Source organism: Monodelphis domestica, chromosome 7, assembly GCF_027887165.1.
Source record: "Monodelphis domestica isolate mMonDom1 chromosome 7, mMonDom1.pri, whole genome shotgun sequence".
NCBI classification, from domain to species: Eukaryota; Metazoa; Chordata; class Mammalia; order Didelphimorphia; family Didelphidae; genus Monodelphis; species Monodelphis domestica.
In genome coordinates this window covers 135,504,575-135,525,565 of record NC_077233.1, presented here as the reverse complement: position 1 = coordinate 135,525,565, position 20,991 = coordinate 135,504,575, and the positions used below count along the sequence as shown (strand labels likewise).

At 43.5% G+C, this 20,991-nt stretch overlaps 1 protein-coding gene across 3 annotated transcripts in view; it reads right to left on the bottom strand.

Annotated features, from left to right (window-relative positions):
* The window catches only part of SBK1 (SH3 domain binding kinase 1), a 123,972-nt gene that overhangs the window by 36,300 nt on the left and 66,681 nt on the right, over positions 1 to 20,991 (bottom strand). The window contains exons 1-2 of one of the 3 annotated variants that reach the window (XM_016424205.2): positions 20,176 to 20,829; positions 17,113 to 17,279 (exon numbers count right to left, since the gene is read on the bottom strand). The exons of 1 other annotated variant lie outside the window; for it this stretch is intronic. The gene's annotated coding sequence lies outside the window, so the exon portion shown is untranslated. Of the gene's footprint in view, positions 1 to 17,112; positions 17,280 to 20,175; positions 20,856 to 20,991 lie in introns of those variants that run through there. One more of the 3 variants, XM_001364688.3, reaches the window with a different exon arrangement.

Below are 20,991 nucleotides of genomic sequence, written 5' to 3'. Positions count from 1 at the left end.
AATAACAGAAGAGCCTCAATCTCTCTTCCCCTCCCCCCTTTTAAAACCCAGGGTCTTGGATTTGGATTTTCTTATTTCCTAGCGTGGAATGTGCTTGCTCCTGCCCCAATGCCTGACCACAGCCTACCCCCACCATGAAACCTTCTATGGCTTAGAATCAGTGGATCTCAGGTGTAAGTGCCAGGTCTAACACTTGCTACCTATGTGACCTTGGGCAGCTCACTTCCTTTCTCTGGGTCTCAGTTTTGTCATCTGAAAAAAGAAGGGGGTGGACTAGATGATTTCTGAGGTCCTCCCAGTTCTAAATCCTCTGATCCTACTCTTCAGCCCACACTGGTTGTTCCCTTCTCTGAATTCCTACAGCACTCACTGTCTGTCCCCACTCATCTTGGCACTCAATAACAGACTGCTGCATGTTGTTTAACTTCTCATGTGTCAATCTTCCCTCCCCACCTAGAGTTTGAGCTCCTGAGGGCAGGGGCTAGGCTGATTCTTCCCCCCTCTTCTTATGGTTCCCTGTGCCCATCTTCCAGAACCTGGAATAGGGCTGAATGGACAACCCACATTTAGTATGGACCTGGTGACCCAGTAACTGACTTTGCAAAGGCTGGGCTCCTCAGTGAAGGCCCAGAGGGCATTGGAGGGAGACTATATGTACATGGAGGGGAGAGGCTTATATCAGGGGCTCAGCACTGAGGAAGTCTCCTTCCGTTTCCTTCACTGCCAGGGACTGATGGCTGATATCTGATTGGATGGAGATTGTTTCCCCATTTCATAAATGAGGAAAGAGGCCCAGAGAAATGAAGGGACTTGTTTAAGGTCACACAGATAGTAAGTAAGGAACTGAACCTGGAGATTCCAAATTCAGTGAGTATTTTTTCCACTCCCTAAGGTACCACTCCCCATGTTTCCTGGGTTTAAATCTTAATTCTGCTACTGTGACCACTGGTGAACTAGCTGACTTTTTTGGGCCTGTGTTCTGTGTAAGATAGGAATAATATTTGCCCTATTTTCTAGGTAAATTGGATTTTGGCTATTCCCAGAACTCAATATGGCATCTCCAATCTCCTCATGGGTCCTCAGTCACTATTAGAATGCTCTTTCTTCTCATTTTCACTATTCAGAATTCTTTCTCCCTTTAAGGGTCAGCTTAGGTCACCCCTCCACACTGGTTAGTATTTTCTTCTTTCTCGAATCATGGGACAATATAAAGAGTGCTGGATTGAGGGTTGGAAGCCATTGGTTCAACTCCCAGTTCTGTCACTTTCATCAACCAACTTGTTTCCTCAATGGCAAAAATAATGTATAATTGAAAATCTGTTACCCTAAAAAAAGAACTACATTTCCCAGGAGCCCACTGATTTTCTGTCATTAAGTACTTCCTGTAGACAGGGGATACTAGGCAAGGACCTGAAGGGTCTCCCCTACCCCTCTTTACTTCTGGTCCAGAGCTTGGTAAGGTAGGTGTTTAAACTGGCTGATCAGCCATGGGCAGGTGGTCTTTATTTTTGTATCTTCTTTATTCCTTGATTTCTAATGATCATTAATAAATCTCTTAAAATATAATATTTTTTATTATTGAGATTTAATTTTAACTTTTACAATAAGATGATCAATTAAATTCAACAAGCCATCTATTAGGCATTTCCTATTTTCCAGGCACTGTCCTTGGTGCTGGAACACAGGAGGGAAAATGAAACTGGCCTTGCCCTCAAAGAGCTTCCTTTATATTGAGGAGAAATGCCAGGTTTTGGACTAGCTGGCCTTTTTCCCCTTCTATATTGCACCCCAAAGCACTTTGGACCTTCCCCCCACTGCCTTTATTTATTTATTCATTTACTTATTTATTTAGGAAGGAGGGGGGGGCACAGGAAGGTGGAATCCATCCACAGCTTTTATTTTAACTATCAGCATAATGGTCTATTACCATGAAGAGTGCTTTGTTTGTAGTAGGCTTTTAATAAACATTTGGTGAATTGAATTACTTCCATCACTGGATAAGGAAAGATCTTTGTAAACCTTAAAGTCCTACTTAAATCTGAGTGTTATTATGAGTGATTACTCAGACTGGAATGCCACAATCCTCCCAGGCTATCCTCCTGGTTTCCTGATTGGCTGAGAATGAGCCAGGGCTTGGAAGAATGGACCAATGAGCTCACATCATAGAGCTCAGATGGCTGGTTTGGATTTGATTTGGATGTGATCTGAAGGGAATAAGCCATGTTCTCCTGGGGCCTGTAGGGGGGCTGGGGTAGTGCTCAGGCCCCTGGGAAATCAGGATAACCAGACAAAGCCTGGGGAGAATTTAAGTCCACACCAGCCAGGGAAGTGTAGGGTCTCTTAGGCTGGGATGAGGTAGGTTCCTCATATTGCCACTCCTAATGCCCTTCTCATGGTGTATTCTTTTTCCCTCATAGATAAAATTCCAGAAGATACACTCCTGAGGCCTGGAATGAGAAAGACATGTGCACCAAGAGATGCATGAGAGGAAGGAAAGAAGACAGGTATAACAGATCTTAGAATTCAGGAAGCCAAGCAGGCTCAGGGACCAGGAAGACCCAGGAAACACTGGACCTGGAATGGGGATTTAGGGATCAGGGACATTTAATAAGGAGAGGAAGTTGAAAGATTCTTAGAATGAGAAGCAGCTAGGTGGACAGAGGATAGAGTGCCAGGTCTGGAGTCAGAAGGACTTGGGTTCAAATCTAGCCTCAGGTACTTCCTAGTTGTATGACACTGGGCAAGTTATTTGACCCCATTTGCTTAGTCCTTTACCCTTCTGTCTTACAATTATTACTGGGATAGAGGGTAAGGGTTTTAAAAAAAATTCCTAGGGCCAAAGGCAGGGTCTTAAAATAAGCTTAACATCAAGGCTCAGGAAAGTATCATGATATAGTGGAAATTAAATCCTGGCTCTATTATCTCCTTACTATATGACTGGTAAGTTCTTTCCCTTTTCTAAGCCTAGGTTCCTTCATCTGTGAAATGGAAATAATACTTGGGTCTGAAGAAAGAGGTGTCAAAGGGATGAAAGGTTTATTGCCTTACTTGACATAATGAGCTGTTCTCATTCTAGTATCCTCTATAAATCATTTGTTCACCAAATGTTTATCAAGTGCCTACTAGATAGATAGATGGAGCATTTATTATGTACTTACAATGTGCTAGGTACCATGCTAAGCACTGAGAAGGCAAATGCAAGCAATAAGACAGTTCCTGCCCTCAATAAGCTTAATTCTGAAAGGAAGAAGATAGCAAATAAAAGGGAGCCAAGAGGGGAACATGTATACACAACTGTATAATGTGCAGATAGTCAGGAAGTGGTGAGGCCAAAATAAAGTAGCAACTCACTGATATCGGAGATCAGGCAGCTAGGTGATACAATAGATAGAGTGCCAGGTGTTGGAGTCAAGAAGATTTGAATTCAAATCCAGTATTGGACATTTACTAGCTGTATGACCCTAGGCAAGTAATTTCATCCTGTTTGCCTCAGTTTCTTCAACTGGAAAGTGAGCTAGAGAAGGAAATGGCAAACCATTACAGTTTATGTGCCAAGAAAATCATAAAAGGGGCCATGTAAAAGGAGGGGAGTTGGACTTTTAAGTTCTACATCTCTGATCCTAGGATCTGGGGGAAACCACTGACTTCCCAACCCTTCATTTCATTGACACCCCTGTCCCCACCCCCATCCCTTTATACCAGGGCCACCTGGTGGTTATAAAAATAACTGATTTCCTGTCAGCGCTCTACTGTTGCCACTTCCTGGGAGAGAAATCCAAAATAGACCCATATCCCCTAGGGGCCTGACCATGCCCATGTTTTCTAGCATGTGTTATTTAAAGTGATACTGAGTTTTTAAGTGTGTGAGTGTGTGTGAGAGAGAGTAAGAGAGAGAAAGGGGAGGGAGGGAGGGAAGGAGGGGGGAGAGAAGGTGAGAGAGAGAGAGAGAGAGAGAGAGAGAGAGAGAGAGAGAGAGAGAGAGAGAAAAGAGAGAGAGAGAGAGATAGAGAGAGAGAGAGAGAGAGAGAGAGAGAGAGAGAGAGAGAGAGAGAGAGAGCATTGTCATGCACACTTTATTGTCTGTCATGGGAATTGACCACTGCCATCTGTTCCCAGGGATGTCCTACTGCCTGTTTGGGGGGTGACTCAGTCACTGTACATAGCCCATTCTCTCCCACAATGACATCATGGTTGTGTGCTTCCTGTGTGCTGGGCATCATTTAAGAAGTTGTGGGGGATAATACAAAAGGAAAAGAAAAACACCTGCTCCCTGTGTTTTCCCCTAGTTACTAAGAGAGCTCTTGTCTTCACTAGAGGCAGATTCCAGACTTTGCCTTTGATGCAGATCTAGTAGGACCAAGCAAGGAAAAGTGCATCTAAGTAGGAAAAGCATGGTGTTAATCAAGGCTTTCCATTTTCAGAATCTCAGTGGTGACTGATTGGTAAATACATGATAGGGAAAGAGTCTCAGGCACACAGGTCAATCAGTAAACATTTATTAATCTCCTACTATTTTCCAGGCAGCCTTGACATCTAATGGCCTTGGGAATGTGATCTATACATATGGTTGTCATATATTAATTTGCCTTTCACTTGCATGTCATAGCCAGATTTCTAGTTTTCCAATCAAATGCATCTTGTGTCCTTGTGCCAAACTTTTGTCCAACCTGGAAATTACTGGATTGTCTCAGGTTTGCAGTGTTCAGCCTCAGAAACATAGGGTTATTCCCCTGCCTGGGGTAGAGCTTCACTATAAGACAGAGGGCAAAGTCTAATAGCCTGTCCAGAGAACAACCCTTCTTTTGGTCTAGAGGGTGGTATAGCCACAAGCTCAGTATTGGTGGGAGGGGAGACCCCAAAGGACCTCTGAACATGAGTCCTCACCTCAGATTTACAGTGACCTAAGAGGATCCCCATTAATCCAGAAGTCTGGAGGAACCAAAGATTTGTCACTCTCTACAGCTGAACTAGAAACTTTCCTGGGTCCTAGCCTAAGTCAGAAGTAGTGACCCCACGTCGGTATTAGCTATTGTGGGTAGAACCCAGTCCAGCTTTCCCTTCCCTCAGGAGTCCTCCAGGGTTTGGATTTGTCCTGGGGTTTGAATTGAAATATATAATAAAAATGTTCTCATCCATCTTCTCTGCTTCATTCCCAGTATCCATCATAGATAAGCCCTAGATTATCATAACATATTCCTAATTGGTCTTCCAACCTCTAGTCTGTTCTCCCTCTGCTCCGTCCTGCACAAGCTGTCACATTTATCTTTTTAATGTACAGAGCTGATCATCTTCAATGGTTCCCAGTTGCCTAGCACATCTAGCCAATATAGTTCAAATTCTTCATAAACTGTCTCTGACCTACAGAGTGGTATAGTGGAAAGAGCACTGGGTTTGGACCTAGAAGACTTGTGTTCAAATCCTGGCCCTGAACTCAATCTCTCTGGTATCCAATTGTCTTTGAAAATGTGGAAAATACTAGTTGCACTACCTATCTCATATAGGGCAGTTAGGTGGCAAAGTGGATAGAGCCCCAGGCCTGGAATTAGGAAGATTCCTCTTCTTGAGTTCCAATCTGGACTCTGACACTTAATCTTATTTGCCTCAGTTTCCTGATCTGGAGAAGGAAATGGCAACTCCAACATATTTGCCAAAAAAAAAAAATCCCTAATGGGTTCACATAATTGAAAAACAACTAAACATCTCATAAGATTGTTGAGTGAGTTTTGTAAACCCTTGAGGACTATAGAAACTGAAAGTTGTTATTATTATTATTATTCATAGCATTCTCCATTCACACTCCTCCCATAGCTACAGAAAAGCCTAGCATAGGACTACTGTTCACATCATATTTCTTTCACCACATCCCAGATTCAAGGAGACCTGATACTCTTTGCAAAGAAGCTTGTTCTTTTGGTCCACTCAGATCCCCAGATCTTCCCACCAATCTTTTACTCAAATAGTCACTGTCAGGTATTTGGTCCCTAACAAAATTCACTCCGAATCTATCATTTGGGAATTTTACCTCCCATCCATTCCAGTTTTTTTTTCTTCAAACTGCTCTCCCCTTCTTCAACATACTGGTTGAAGAAGACAGTTCAATTCCATTGCAATATAATTAACCAATTGACTATTCCTATTCTTGATTTCTACACATCCACATCTCATTCAATGGAGATGGACTCTAGATCTAGATCACTGGAATGACCCCAGAAAGACTATTCCAGATGTCTTTCTAGACATGAGGACTCCCCAGCAATGGTCCTTCTGGTTGTCAGTTTCTGTCTTCAAACAGAGGCTATACAACTGCTTGTTGAGGACATCATAGAGGGAACACATGAACAGGGCAGAGGTTTGGGCCATATGACTTGATAAATCTCTTTTAGGGATTTGAGATGCTCTGACTTCAGAGAGAACTCACCCAGGTCTTCAGCCCCCCAGTAGCATGCTCCTTCCTCTGATTTGCAGTTGCTTTGTCTAGCCTTTGGCAGAAAAGCTTCATAGAATTATGGAAAGAGGACAAGGATCTGAGTTGGAGAACATGGGTTTGAACCCAGCTCTACTACTGGAAACTGAACAAGTGACCTCACCTCCCTGAGAATCAGTTTCTTCATCCAATAATGGATGCATTTTTCTCTTTACATTACCAACTTCAGGGGTTATTATAAGGAAAATATTTTGTAAATCACAAAAGATTATATTGATTAAATCAGTGCAGGGAGGCTATGTCTGGTGAGTTCCAGAGGGCATGAAGAAAGGAAGGAGTGTTCACCTAATCCCCTGGATCCCAGCCTGTACCCAACAAAATGGAGCAGGGGAGGAGCAGTTTTGGAAAAATTTCCCCTAGGGTCTGCCTGCCCTTCAACTCTCAGCATTGGCCAGAGGCTTAATAACCCAGAAGCAGAAATCAAAAGCCAATTAATAACACTGAAGTCCGGGCCTTGCCTCATAAAGCAGGTTATTAAGTGAGCACTGCTGTTAATGAATTTATTAGGAGAAAGAGGGGATCCAAATCTAACCCCAAAGTGGGGTAATAAGGGAAAGGGGAACAGGCCTGACTTCTGGCTCAGGCTCTAAGGGCAGCATCACTGAATTTTAAGATTGTAAGGGACCTTGGAGAGCATCTTGTTCAAGGCTTTCCTTTTATGAAGAGAAAACCGGGGTTCAGTGAAGGAAAATCCCTTGCCTCTCATTACCCAACTAGTTAAGTGGCAGGGCTGGAAATTCAATTCAGGTTTCCTAATTCCCAGTATTGAAAACATATAAGGATACCTCTTTAATCAGTCTGTCTCTTCTTATACTGCAACCTATAGAGAGTAAGTTAGCACCAACTACAATATAGTGTGGGGAAAAGAGTACTGGATTTGAAGCCAGAAGGCGCCATTGTGAACCCTAACTCTATTACTTACCAGACAAATGCCCAAGCAACCAGGCAAATAATTTAATTTCTTTGAACCTCAGTTACCTTACCTATAAAATGGGGACCAGTATCCTTGCAGCACCTATTCCCTCGAGACTATTGTGAAGATTGAATTCAATAAGGAATGTGAAAGTGCTTTGTAGGCTACATCATATAGAGCATGAGATTTGGAGTCCCAAGACTTGGGTTTACGTCCTGGTTCTTGTTATTTATTTACTGGGTGGCCTTACTGTGTGGCAAATTGCCTCCTCTCTCAGGGACTTAGTTTCTTCATTTGTAGAATGTTTTTGTGGAAAGTACTAAATGTTTTGGCACTTAATAAATGCTCCTTGAAATGCAAATGGAAAGAACAATGAAACCAATGAATGTTGCAAACTTAGAAAGCACACATATGGCCCCAAAGAAAGGAAAAGAGAAGATATTTTTTCAATCTATTGATCTATTTTGCTTGTTTTTTTCCTCCTTCCTTTTAAAAAAAAGTTCTTAGTTCTAAAAGATATTTTTCTTGGGGGAAAAGGAGGAAGAGGAGGAGGGACATAGGGGGAATTTTAGGTGATGTAAAAATAAAAGGAATAAATAACAATTTTAAAATTGCTTATTGAATGAATGAAGGTGTTAGTCTAGAGAACTTCTAAGGTCTATCCAGATCTAAATGCTGTGATTCCATTCTCTCTTCCCCAGACAAGTGTGTGTGATCATTATTATGGATGAAGCTCTTTCTTTCACATCAGGCTATCATTCTCAGAAGCACCTAAAACAGCTACAGGTGACTAAGAGGGAGCAGGCTGCTGAGGATGAAGGAAAGACTAGGCACACCCTGAGTCTCCTCACCAACCTGCCCTCACTGTATAGAGGGCTTTAGGGACAGTCATAACTAGACCCAGGTTCCAAATGGGGCAAGTTTGCTATGACCACTTTCCCACTTTCTTCAATGACTTCAGTTCTTGGCTCCCAGGGCTCTTCTTTTCCTTAATCACTGTCATCATCTTCAGTGACTTCGATATTCATATAGGTTTATCCTTCTAATAGTTACACAAGTAATAATAACTGGCATTTCTACAGAGTTTGGGGCTTTCAATTGCTTTGCAGACATTACCTCATTTGAGTCGCCCAAGAACCACGTGGTAGATACTGCCAGAATCATTAACCCTGTTTTACAGATGAGGAAGCAGTCCGATAAGTTAGGCAAATTGCCCCCAGTCACACAGCTTGGAAGAATAAGAGGCAGTTTTGCATCTAATGATTGTGTGGATTGGTTTTGCTGTTTTTTTTCCCCTCTTCCTCTTTTTTTTTCCTTGGGGCGGGGGAGAGGGACTAAAGCTTTGTTATAAAGGATGGGTCTCTGAGAAAGATATTGAAGAATCTAGGTGATGCGAAAATAAAAATATGAATATAAATCTATCTAAAAAAATAACCAGAGGCAAGACTTGAAACCAGGTTTAGGCTGATGGTAAGTCTAACACTATCCACTACACCCACACCCTGGCCTCTCAAATGATTAGTTCCTTACTTTTCATAATCTTCAATTCTGTGTTTACCTATAGGAGTAGGTAAACTATATTGGACTTCAGCATGTGTGTGGGGATTTTCAGATTCCTCTCTGATTACAATTGCTTATCTTTCCACCTCTCTCCTAGATCCTGAGCCTGTTCTTTACTCTCATTATGACCTTCAGTCCTTCAGTCTTTCCTTGTTCTCTCAGTTCATCATCCCTGTTCTGACCTGATTTCTCTTCATTCACAATCTTGAATGCCATTTCTATTTCTTTTTTTTAAACCCTTGCTTTCTGTCTAGAAGATGGGCAAGGGCTAGGCATTGGGGGTTAAGTGACTTAACCTCTTAAATGAGCCTTGGATCACACAGCTATCTCAGGTCTCAGGACCTGATTTGAACCTGAGTCCTCCCAACTCTAAGCCTGGCTCTCAATCTGTTGTGCTACCTGGCAGCCCCTCCTGAAATGCCATTCCAACAAGGTAGAGAGTGGCTCCTTGTCCTCAAATCCCCTCTGTGCCTTTGACTTTTCAATGACACCCCCACCCCCAAAGCCTAACTCTAGATCTCCTCTGCTCTGATTCTTGAGTCACCCAGCACTATGGGCAGAAGTCACTAAACAGAAAACCCCTTTTAATTTCTGAGTCCTATCATGCCTCCTAAGCAGCTATTCTAAATCTTTCCCTTTTTTGTGAACAGCAAACTCTGCCTCCACCCCTTCTCTCTTAGTAAATGACCTTGCCTCCTTCACTGAGACTGAGCCAATTCCTTATAAGCTTCTCCAGCCCTCTTCCTCCACACCTCAAGACCTCTATCTTTCTTTACCCTATTCTCTTCATCTACTTTTTACTCAGAGCTCAGGTTGACTCTCCTTGCCACAGCTGACTCCTTCATTTATGCTCTTAATCTGATCCCCTTCTGTGGCCTGTAGGGTCTCATTCCAGCTGACTTCCCCACTATCTTAGGTCTTTCCTTAGTCTGTACTGATTCTCCGTTACCCTCACCCTACCCCACCCCCAATCTAGAAATATGCATAGGTTTCTCCTCACTTAAAAACACATACCTATAAAACCCACAAAACTCTTCTAAACCCTGCAACCCATCTCTGTCTTCCTCTTCTTATTGCTCGAATTATAGAAAGATTATCTATACTCACTGCCATGATTTCCTCACCCTTGACTAATTCATTCTTCCATCTTTTCATGCTAGGTTTTGACTCCCTCACTTCACAAATTTTTTTTTCAATGTCACTAAGACATCTGCCAAGTCCAGTGGACTATTCTCAGTCTTCAACATCTTTCTTGCAGATCTGTAAAACTGACCAATTCTTTCTTTCTCAATGTTATCTCCTTCCTTGGCTTCCATGGCATTCTCTCTGTGGTTCTCCTACCTATCTGACTGCTCCTTCTTTGTCTTCTTTGCTGATCTGTCTTTGATTTGTCATAGTATAAAGAGCACTAAATTTGAAGTCAGACCACCCGAGTTCAAATTTTGACTCTGCTATTTACCAGTAACTTATATAATCTTTCTTGATCTATGAGTTGGTTGGATAAAATGATCTGTTGTTCCTTCCAGCTCTAAATCCTATGAGCCTATGTTAGAGGTTTAAGTATACATGTTCCCCAATCCTCTGTCTTTAAACATCTTCTTTCCTTTATTTATACCCTCTCAATGGGCAATCTCACTCATTCACATGACTTTGATCAATCATTATCTCCATATAATTGACTTTCAGCCAGTCAACAAACATTTGCTGAGCACCTGCTGTGTACTAGGTGAAGATGAAATAGTTCCTGCTTTCAAGAAATTAACACTGTATTAAAGAGGGAACAACACATACACATACTCTGATAAATACATCTTTTTCATATGCAAAGTAATTTTGGTGAGAAATGGGGGATGGAACCAACCACTTAAGGAATGAGGAAAGGTCAGAGGTGGGCCTTGAAAGAAGCTGGGGAACCCAAGGGGCAGATGTATGGAGGGAGATATGCATGGGTATGGGGAAGATGGAGCATCAAGTAGGAAATAAGTCATTTGGGCTGGAACACAAAATATATTAGGATAGTAATGGGAAATCATTCTAGAAGGATAAATTGGATTCAGATTATGGAGATCTTTAAATCTGTTTGTATTTTAGTTCAATGACAATAGGAAATCACTGAAACTTCTTGAAATGATGGGGCATGACACAGTTAGACCTATGTTTTACAAATATCCATTTGGCAGCTATATGCCAAATCCATATATCCAGCCTCAATCTCTTCCCTCAAGTACCTGGTCTATATTTCCTGTTGCCTTCTGTATACTACCTTCACCTGAGTGTCCTATCAGCACCTCACACTTATCATTTCATACCTGAATTTGTTATCTTTCAACACAAATCTCCTTCTTCTAACTTCCTAATTTCTATTCATATCATCATCAATTTCCTGTCACCCAGATGTTTACATTTTTTGATTTAAAAAAGAGATTTTATTTTCCAAGTTGCATGTAATAACAATTTTTGACATGTTTTCCAGAATTATAAGATCCAAATTATCTCCCTCCCTTCTCTCCCCACTCCCAGATGGTAATTTGATCTAGGTTTTTTACATGTATGATCATGCAAAATATATTTCCATATCAGTCATTGTTGTCATGCAGACTTGTAACCTCTTTGATAATTCTCTGTTCCATATTATCCAAATTTGTTCAACTGCCTCAGTTTCTTGATTGTACCTCCATGATCTTAAGAAATCATCCTTTCCTCTTCACTTGCTCTGCTGACACCCTATTATCTGTATTATGCCAGACTCTCATTATCTCTGGTCTGGAAAAGTGATTTAGCTTTCTCATTGGTCCCTATTTTCCAGCTTCTCTCCTTTCTGATCCACCCTTCACTTAGCTATTTCATTTTTCATCTTGGTATCCACAATACCTGGCACACTATAGGAAGACTTAAGTACTTCAACATTGACCTCTAAGGTTGGAAGGAAGAAAGATTTTTCTGAGTGGTCTCTGGGATCCAGTAGCAATTGTTTCCTTTTCTACATTTTTTGTTGTTCAGTTGTTTCAGTAATGTCTGACTCTTTGTGATCCTATCTGGGGTTTTCTTGGCAAAGATACTGGAGAGGTTTGACATTTCCTTCTCCAGCTCATTTTATAGAGAAAGAAACCAAGGCAAACAGGGTCAAGTGATTTGCCCAGTCACACAATAAGTGACTGAATCTAGATTTGAACTCAAATCTTCCTGACTTGAGGCCCAGTGCTTTATCCACTGTGCCTCTTAGCTGGATTCTTGCTTGACCTTATTTCACAGATTTAGTAGCTAGTGTGTCAAAGACTTGGAGATTGAGTGTTGATCTTCCCTTCTTTGTTGGATTACTGGGCTAGGGGTCTTTATTTGGGGTCTTGGCTTTTCACTACATGGTGACCATGAGCAAATCACAACTTGTTTGTGCATCTGTTATCAAATCTGTCAAATGGGGAGAAAACTACCTTTATGGAAAGTGCTTAGAAAGTATAAGGTACAAGGCAAATAAACAACCCTGGCATTGTAGAAAGAATAGTGCATCTAGAGTCCAGAAGCCCAAGATTCAAATTCTGTCTTTGACTTACTAGTGGGATGATCCTAGGCAAATCATTTAACCTCATGTGCCTGAAGCAACATCCTAAGATTTAATGACTGAGGTCCCTTTTAACTGCAAGTTTTTAGGAAGCTTTAGTACAACTACAAAATCATAGACTGGTCACAAGCTGCACTGGTGAAGGGAATCCTCACACCAAGAGTTTCCCTCCATTGATAGAATCACAGATCCACCTCCACACTTTCATGTACTGTTCCTATATAAAAAGCACAAAGATGACTAAGAACACTCAGTTCAAATCAATAAACATTTATTAAACCTAGCTTTTTTTTCTATCCTTAGGCTCATTCCTCCCCCTGAAACTTAAATATCCCAAATGGCCCCCTTCTTTATGATTAATGGCAAGAAATCAGCAGCTCTTTAGTCTCTTCCAGAAAGAGGCTACATAAGTGAGATGGCTATGGCTGAAGAGGGATGCTGGAACCTCTGGGTAGCTGCTCATTTCCTGATTTCAACTTTAGTCTTCTCTTTAGTATGTGTTTTCCTTTTACCTCAGGAAGATATTAAACCTTGAGGAACCAGATTCACCGATTCAACCCTTGGTGTACCTTTTCTTACCACTCATCTAGATATCAAAACCTTCTAAGAGGTTCCTCCACCTCTGGTTCCTCCTACATACCACTGACAACTTTTCTTCCTTCTCTCTGACTCTGATCACATCATCCCTCTGCCCAAACCCTCTGACTATCTGCTATTGCCGGTGAATGATAAAAGCCCTCTTTCATCTGGCTCCAACCTACTTCTCTGGCCATCTTTCACACAATTTGCCACCATAAACCCGAGGCTTCAGCTCTGGTGGACTATTTACCATCATCCTGTGTAGCTTTCTGACCCTGAGACTTTGCTGGCAAGATTCTCTATTCCTGGAATGCTCCTGCTGGCCCATCTCTGCCTCTGAAATTTCTTTTCATCTTTCAAGTCCTGGTTAAAATACCACCTTGTCTCTGAAGCTTTCTGAGATTTACCTGCTGAGCCAGAAAGGATCCTGCTTCATTCATGATGTCTTCAAATACCACTTTCTTGCCCTTCTCTTATTCAGTTATTATGTATCCTGCCCTGACACTGAGTAGCTGTGTGAATATGGGCAAGTTGCCTACATTGCTACCTCATCTGCACTGGAACTTTAAGAATGAAGGCATGAATTTTATAAGAAAATTATTTCATAGTTATGGCTATCTATGTATATATCAAAGCCCTTTCATAGTCTGGGATCCAGGAAGTGATCTGTCTTCTTGACCCTTTTTTTTGGAGTTTTCTTGGCAAAGGTGCTGGAATTGTTTTTCATTTTCCTTCTCCAGCTCATTTTACAAATGAGGAAACTGTGTTAAGTGACTTGCCCAGGGTTGCACTGTGAGGTAGTATCTGAGACCAGATTTGAACTTGGGTTTTCCTCCTGACTTCAGGCCCAATGCTCTATCTTCTGTGCTACCTAGCTGTCCCTAGGGGCTGCAGATCAAGTTTTATCTAAGCTCTGTTATGTCTGTACTAGGACACAGCAGAAGGTTGATAATCATTTATTGACATTTAAAAAATATGTTATTTACATTCAATGGATTCTCAGTGCCAATCCATATTGATCACTCCCCTTTTTTTGTTTAGACCCTTACCTTTGGACTTAGGACCAATTCTAAGACAGAAGAGGGGCAAGAGCTAGGCAGTTGGGGTTAAATGACTTGCCTAGGGTCACACAGATAGGAAGTGTCTGAGGCCAGATTTGAATCCTGTCTCTTCCTGACTCTAGGTCTGGTGCTCTATCCACAGTACTCCCTAGAAGCTTTTCTATTTTAGCTTTTCTAAGTCTCTTCTCCTGACTCTCTAGGATTTGAGAGTGATGTGATGATCAAGTCTTCTTCTTGGATACCCCTTGGTTTTTGAGTCACTGTTCTCTCTTAATTCTGTTACTCCTATTTCTCTACTCCTTTTCAGCCTCCTTTGCTGCATCATCATCCAAGTCCTGCCAGGAGCAATACTCCTTTCTAGTCCCTCTTCTTCTTTGGGGGAAAAAAACTCCCGAACAAACCTTACCTTCTATCTTAGAATCAATACTGTATATTGGTTTCAAAGCAGAAATGTGGTAAGGGCTAGGCCATGAGGGTTAAATGACTTGCCCAAGGTCCCACAGCTAGGATCTGAATCTAGATTTGAACCCAGGACCTCCCCTCCCTGGAACTGACTCTCAATCCTCTAAGCCACCTAGCTACTAGTCCTCCTCCCCCTCAAGACCCTCTTCTAATAATAGCTGACATTTATATAGTGCTTTAAGGTTTACAAAGGCCTTTTTGTATAGTGTTTCATTATATCCTCACAAAAGTCTTGAGAAGTAGTTGATTTTATTATTCCCTTTTTTAACAGATGAAGAAACTGAGGCCCAGTGCTGTATCTACTATGCCACCTAGCTCCTTCTATGACATCTATGTATATGACTTCCATATCTATATATTCAGCCTTAGTTTCCCTTCTGAAATTCCAGATCCATATTTCTAACATCTTTTTAGGACATCTCCAACTGGATATCCAAAGTGAAACTCATATTTCCTCCTATTGCTATCCCTCCTTGTAACTTGTTTGTTTCTACTGAGCGCACTACAGCTAGTCATACAGGTTAGCAACTTTGGGGTCATCCTTGACTCTTCTCTCTCCTTTAACTTCCCTTCATCCTGATCCAATCAACTGCCATGTCTTGGCTTCTGCCTCCACCTTTCTTATATCTCTTCTTCTTTTTTAAAATTTTATTTAATTGATTAATTATCTTTTCTCTCTTCTTGTCTCTCCATTCACACAGCCACTATCCCAGTTTAGACTTGCCTCTCCTCTCGCTTGGATTGCTGATTGCCATCAGCTTACTAACTGGATTCCCCACTTCCAGCCTCTCCCCCTCTCTAATACTCTCTGCATCCGACAGAAGCATCTACCTATAAGCACAAATCTGACCATTTTGTTCCTTGTTCAAGGACCTTCGATGGCTTTTGACTGTCTTTTAGAATAAAATACAAAATCCTCAGCTTGGCTCTTTACGGTCTGGCTCCAGGCCACCATTTCAGGCTTTCTGTAAATTGAGCCACTTCATACCCTCTACATTTTAGCCAAACCGGCCTCCACACTCCATGTCTCGGTTCCCTGGCTTCCCTCTAGGTTTAGCTTGTGTAGTGCTTCCTATGGGAAGCCTTTCCTGATGGTTCTGGCAATTGTGCTCTCTCTCTTCTCCAATGATCAGGTATAACTTATGTTTACACGTTGTTTTCCCTCAGGAAAAAATAAGCTCCTTAGGGGCAGGGACTATTTTATTCTGTCTTTGTTTCCTGAGGATCTAGCACATGCCATGTACTCGGGCCATTCAGCAGTGCCTGTTGGATTAGACTGTATGCCAGGGATACAGGAAGACTCAGCATTCTGTTTGTCTGTCCATTATCATCTTACACAGAATATCAGAACTGGAAGGTTTCTTAAAGGTCATCTAGTCCAACTCCTTCATCTTACAAATGAAGAAATTGATGAGTACAGGAAGTGATTTTCCCAGGGCCAGTAGCCAAGAACCTTGGTCTCCTCACTGCTGACCTATGGCACTGCCTTTAACTTCTTATTCCAATAGGTGTATCCAGTGTAAGAAACAGTACCTGAAAAAGTTAACAAAGGTTGAAAATTTACCTGTATTACTGACTAGCTGGGGTTTGGAGAAATCCAGGCTAACACTGGGCCCCTTAGGAGCCTAAAAAAAAATCTAGAGATAATTCTATTTTAGTAATAATTGCTAATGGGGGGGGGGAGTGGATGAGCACATATTCACATCCATTTTTCTCAAAACACACAGCTCTCTCACATGTACATGACATACACACACTTCCTTCCCGCCTTCCTTCATCAAGTCACCTAATCAAACTAATGATTGTGGGAATGACCCCAGGGCTAGGAGACAGGACACCTGGGTTCCAGCTGCCACTTTCTTGCTAATTAGCCATGATCTTCTTCTACCCAGATTGGTGTGGGGATCGGAGAATATGTGAAAACACTTTGTAAACCTTAAAATGCCATATATATAGCAGCTTTAAAAGATTATTGCAGTGAAAGAGTTAGACTAGATGATCTCTAAGGTCTTATTCAATTATAAAATTTTGTCACGTTTAAGTATTTATTGAGAATCTACAATATTCAGAAATTTATGTTAAAACATTTTTTGAGTGGGGGATTCAATTATCAAGGCTCTGGCCTCAAGTAGCTTATGCTCTTTTGATGGAGAGTTAAGATGTGCATACAGGAAAAATTCTGAACACAAATTAATATATGAATCAAATGAGTGTAGCTGACAAGTACTATAAGAAGTCAGAGAAGAGAGAGCTCACTTTGAACTAGAGTATTCAGGGAATGCTTCATGGAAGAGGTGGAATTTGAATTGGATCTCTGAAGAGAAATGATTCAGAGAGGAAAATCTTTAACCAGGAGAAGTCAGGTGAGGGCAAAGTGTAGTCAGGATACAAAGAGCAGGTTTTGGCTGGAGCATGAGGTCAAATGTACTGGGAGGCAAGGAAATATGGCATCAGATTATAAAAACCTTTGACTGCCAGGCTAAAGAGTTTATACCTTTTTTCTGTAGACAATGGGGAGTCACTGAAGTACTTTGAACTGAGACTGTCTTATTTCTTCTGCTCTATGAAAGAGTGTTTCAGGGTTCTTCCCTCTTAACTTGTCTTCTGATGAATTTAGCTTATCCAGGTCCAGAGATACCAGTCATTGGAAGACTAGAGTGCCTATGAACACACACACACAAAACTCAGGGGCCATATTCACTTATACACAGAGACACACCCAGGGAATTCAAGGGCTTCCAGAGCAGGATAGCCAGAGGGAAGAAATGCTAACACTGGGGGATTTGTAGAACTTCTTCACAAGATCTCTTCTTCATCCTCCTCCTAGATGATCAGTGTTATTGTCCCAGGTTCACAAATGTAAAGTTGCAAGTCCAAAGGGCCTTAGTTGACCAATGTCACAAAATAAATAGAGATCTGGTATCAGCTGAAGCTGAAATAGTGATAGTCTTTGGATCAGGAGAGGATGCTACCTGTCAAAAGGTCCCTATGAGAAAAGGTTTGAGTGTATTCACACACCTTCTCTTTATAGTTCTTCCACACTCCATTCCTACTTCCTAAGACTTCTGGGAAAGAGGTTCAATTATTTCTTCAAGCTGGCAAAGACAGCACCCTTGGAAAAATATACTAGGCCACTGATCAATTCTAGGCAAGAATCATAGCTTTGGAAGGTACTTTAAAGAACACAGAATGTTAAGAGCTGAAATGAATTAATGTAGGGAAACTGAGGTCCAAAGAGGGGAAGTTTTTTGTCTGAGATAATAAACAATACTGTACAATAGAAGTCAGGACACTTAATTTCTAGCCCAAACTCTATGTGAAGCAATGTAATCAATGAATACAATTTGGATGTCTACCATGTACAAGGTGTCATCTCCCTGGGCCTCAATTTCTTAATCTGTAAAGTGGAGCCAGTGATATTTCCCTGGGTTATAAGGATCAAACGAGAGAATAATTGTGGAGGTATAGATAGCAATACAAAGTGAGGTCTCATCAATGACATGGGAAGCAGCTTGATGCAGTGATGGACAGAAGGCTGAATTAGGAATTGGTTCAGATTCCAGCTTTGCTACCAATTATCTGGGTGACCTTGGACAAATGACTTCTCATCTCTGAGTTTCATCTATAAAGTGAGAAGGTTGGACTAGATGAACTTTAAGGACCCTTCTAGCCCTTAATCTAGAATTCCTAGTGCCATTCTGGAAACATTATTCTCTCAGGAGTCTCTGATTTCAGGGGCAACCATACCCATCCATATCCCTATAACAAGGATGAGATGAACAATGAGGTCACCAGGCAAATAAAGTAGAAAAGCCTATTCCCTCCCTGTTTCCCTCTTAGTTTTCATAGCAAACAGAAGGGGTTGGGATTCAGGAAAGATACACTGGATGTTTATTTCTATTTAAGTGGGAAACTCTTTCCTGGGATCCTGGGTTCTCAGGACCCTTCTTATCCAGCTTTGCATCATCATCATCTCTCCCTCTCTCAATCAGGGAGGAAAGAAGGATGGATGATGGAAAGAGACCATCTGAACCCTAGCTTGGAGAGAACATAAATGGAACCCAGAGAGGCTTAGGAAGAATCTGAGCCTTTCCTTCCCTTCCAAAACAAAACAAAACAAAAAACAACAAACCCCAAACTCCCCACATACTTGGGGTAAGAGTCTGGTACCTAGAACAGAAATAGCTTAGGGCATTCAGATAATTTCTTTCTTTTATCTCTGCAAGAGAAGGAATCACTATACCTTTTATATCTTGTTGGATCCGCCTTTCTAGGAAAGTAAACACCATAGAAAAGCAGAGGTCTTTGGGATTGGATGGTTGGACTGGGGAGTGGGAAGTGGAGATCCTAGGAAAGGTTCTCTTAGAATTTCCTAAACAAAGCTTCACAATACACTCACAGAGCTAACAGGCTAGATGTTCCATTGTTCTTGCAGATCTAATGAGGGCATGGATTGCCGGGAGTCTATCTGTCCTTCTCAAAGGGCAGCACCCATGAAACTGAATTGTCCAAAAGGGCAGCTCCACCAGCAGCCCAGTTTGTCCCATCGAACCAAAGCCAGGAAGACTGGGGTTCATAAAACTAGAGAGGCAGTTTCTTGTCTAAGAACAATACCTTAGAGCACTTCATCTCATTAGCTTCTCACAACAACTCTTTTGAGGTCCTCAGTTCAAGCATGTGATCCCATTATTATATCCATTTCACGGGTGAGGAAACTGAGGTAAAGTGCATGTGACCAGACCTGAATTGGAAGCCCGGGATCCTGATTCCCAGGAAGGTGCTTTTTTTTTACTACACAACCCACCTTCCTACATCTCCTTTTGTAAGGTGGATCTGGTTGGGGGATCGATGCTTTTGGTGACCCTTTTTTCCCCCTTCTGCCCCTCACACCCCAAACCCGGGTCAGCACAGCCGGAGCTCAGAGAAGACCAGGGGGTTGGCCACAAGGGGGGTATCGAGAAGAAGCTCCTCCTCTTTCCCCCCTCCTTTCTGCAGGATCCTAAGCGCCACCAAAGGAGGGGGAGAATTCCACCTCCCCACCCCCACCCCACCCCCCATCATCCCTTCTTTCAACCCTCAGTATGCACCCTCCCGAGGAGAAGAAAGAGGGAGCGGGCAGGAACCTGGGCCGAGCAAGGATAAGGGGAGCCAGAGGGGAGGAGGGGGCGGCGGCTGCTCGGTTGAGCTGAGACACAAAGAGACGTCCTTCAACCGAGTCCAGGCTGCCTGGTGATGCAAGGAAGAGGAAGGGGAGAGGGACAGGGACAGGGAGAAAGAGGGGAGGGTGACAAAGGCTGGGGCAAGCCCAGACAACCCCCTCCACTTCCCCCTCACCCCATCTAGTTCACCTGCGGGCTGCTCACCCCAGAGCCCCAGGAAGGGGGGCTCCTCCCCACTCCCCGCCCAGAGTGCTCTATGGGCAGGTGCATCCCCCGGGAGAGGGCACAGTGGTTGCCCTTCCTTCCCCCCGTTTCCCCGGGGGAGTGGGGGAACACAAGGGCCTGGGAAATGGGGGGGGGTCCAGGCAGCTCGGAGTCGGGGAGCGGGCGCGACTTACCTGGACAGAAACTGCAGGAAGAGGCACGGAACGGTGGAATGGTCCCGGGCGCCAAGCCCTCAGCCCCGGCCCGTTTGCCAGCCCGTCAGCCGGCTGAGGTCCGGGGTCCGGCGTCCGGGTCCGGGGCTGGGAGGCGGGATCTCAGGGCGCCTCGGCCATTTGTGCCGGCTTCTGACTGGGGAGGGGGCGCGCTGGGACTAGCTCTGTGCCCCGGCCCCGGAGGGGTTGAAGGGTCCGGGCGCAGGTCTCTGGGAGCTGGGAGCAGAGGAGGCTCCTTAAATGCGCGCCACCAGTAGGAGGAGAACGAGGAGATCAGGGGCTGGGTGCCCCTTCGGCTTCCCCTCTGCCGAGCGGGGCTCCCCAACGGGGTAGCCCCGCTGCCCGAGCCTCCCCGGTTGGCCCCGACGGCTCAGTTCCATCCCAGCATCGCCTGGCCCCAGGAGGGGCAACCTCGGCCCCAGCCTGGCCCCGGCCCGCCCCGCCCCACTGCACACCTGCCCCGAGCTCTGGGGAAGCACAGGTCACTGAGCGAGCCCCGCAGCCCTTCCCTTTCACCGCCCAGGGGTACAGATTCTCCCTTCTAGTGGTACGCCTAGGCACCCTCCGCGCCTGGCCTCTCTGCCGCCGCCTCCCACCCTCCCAGCCTGCCCGCCCGCCCGCCAGCCTGCCTGCTTGCTTGCCGCCTGTCTCCACCTCTCGGGTGCGCCAGCAGCCTGCTGGGTCCTAGAGACCGTTCTTCCCTTCCCTTCTTCCCCCCCCGCCCCCCAAGCACACCTTTTACCCCATTCAGTTTCTAGGTCAAAGCCCAAGGGGGTT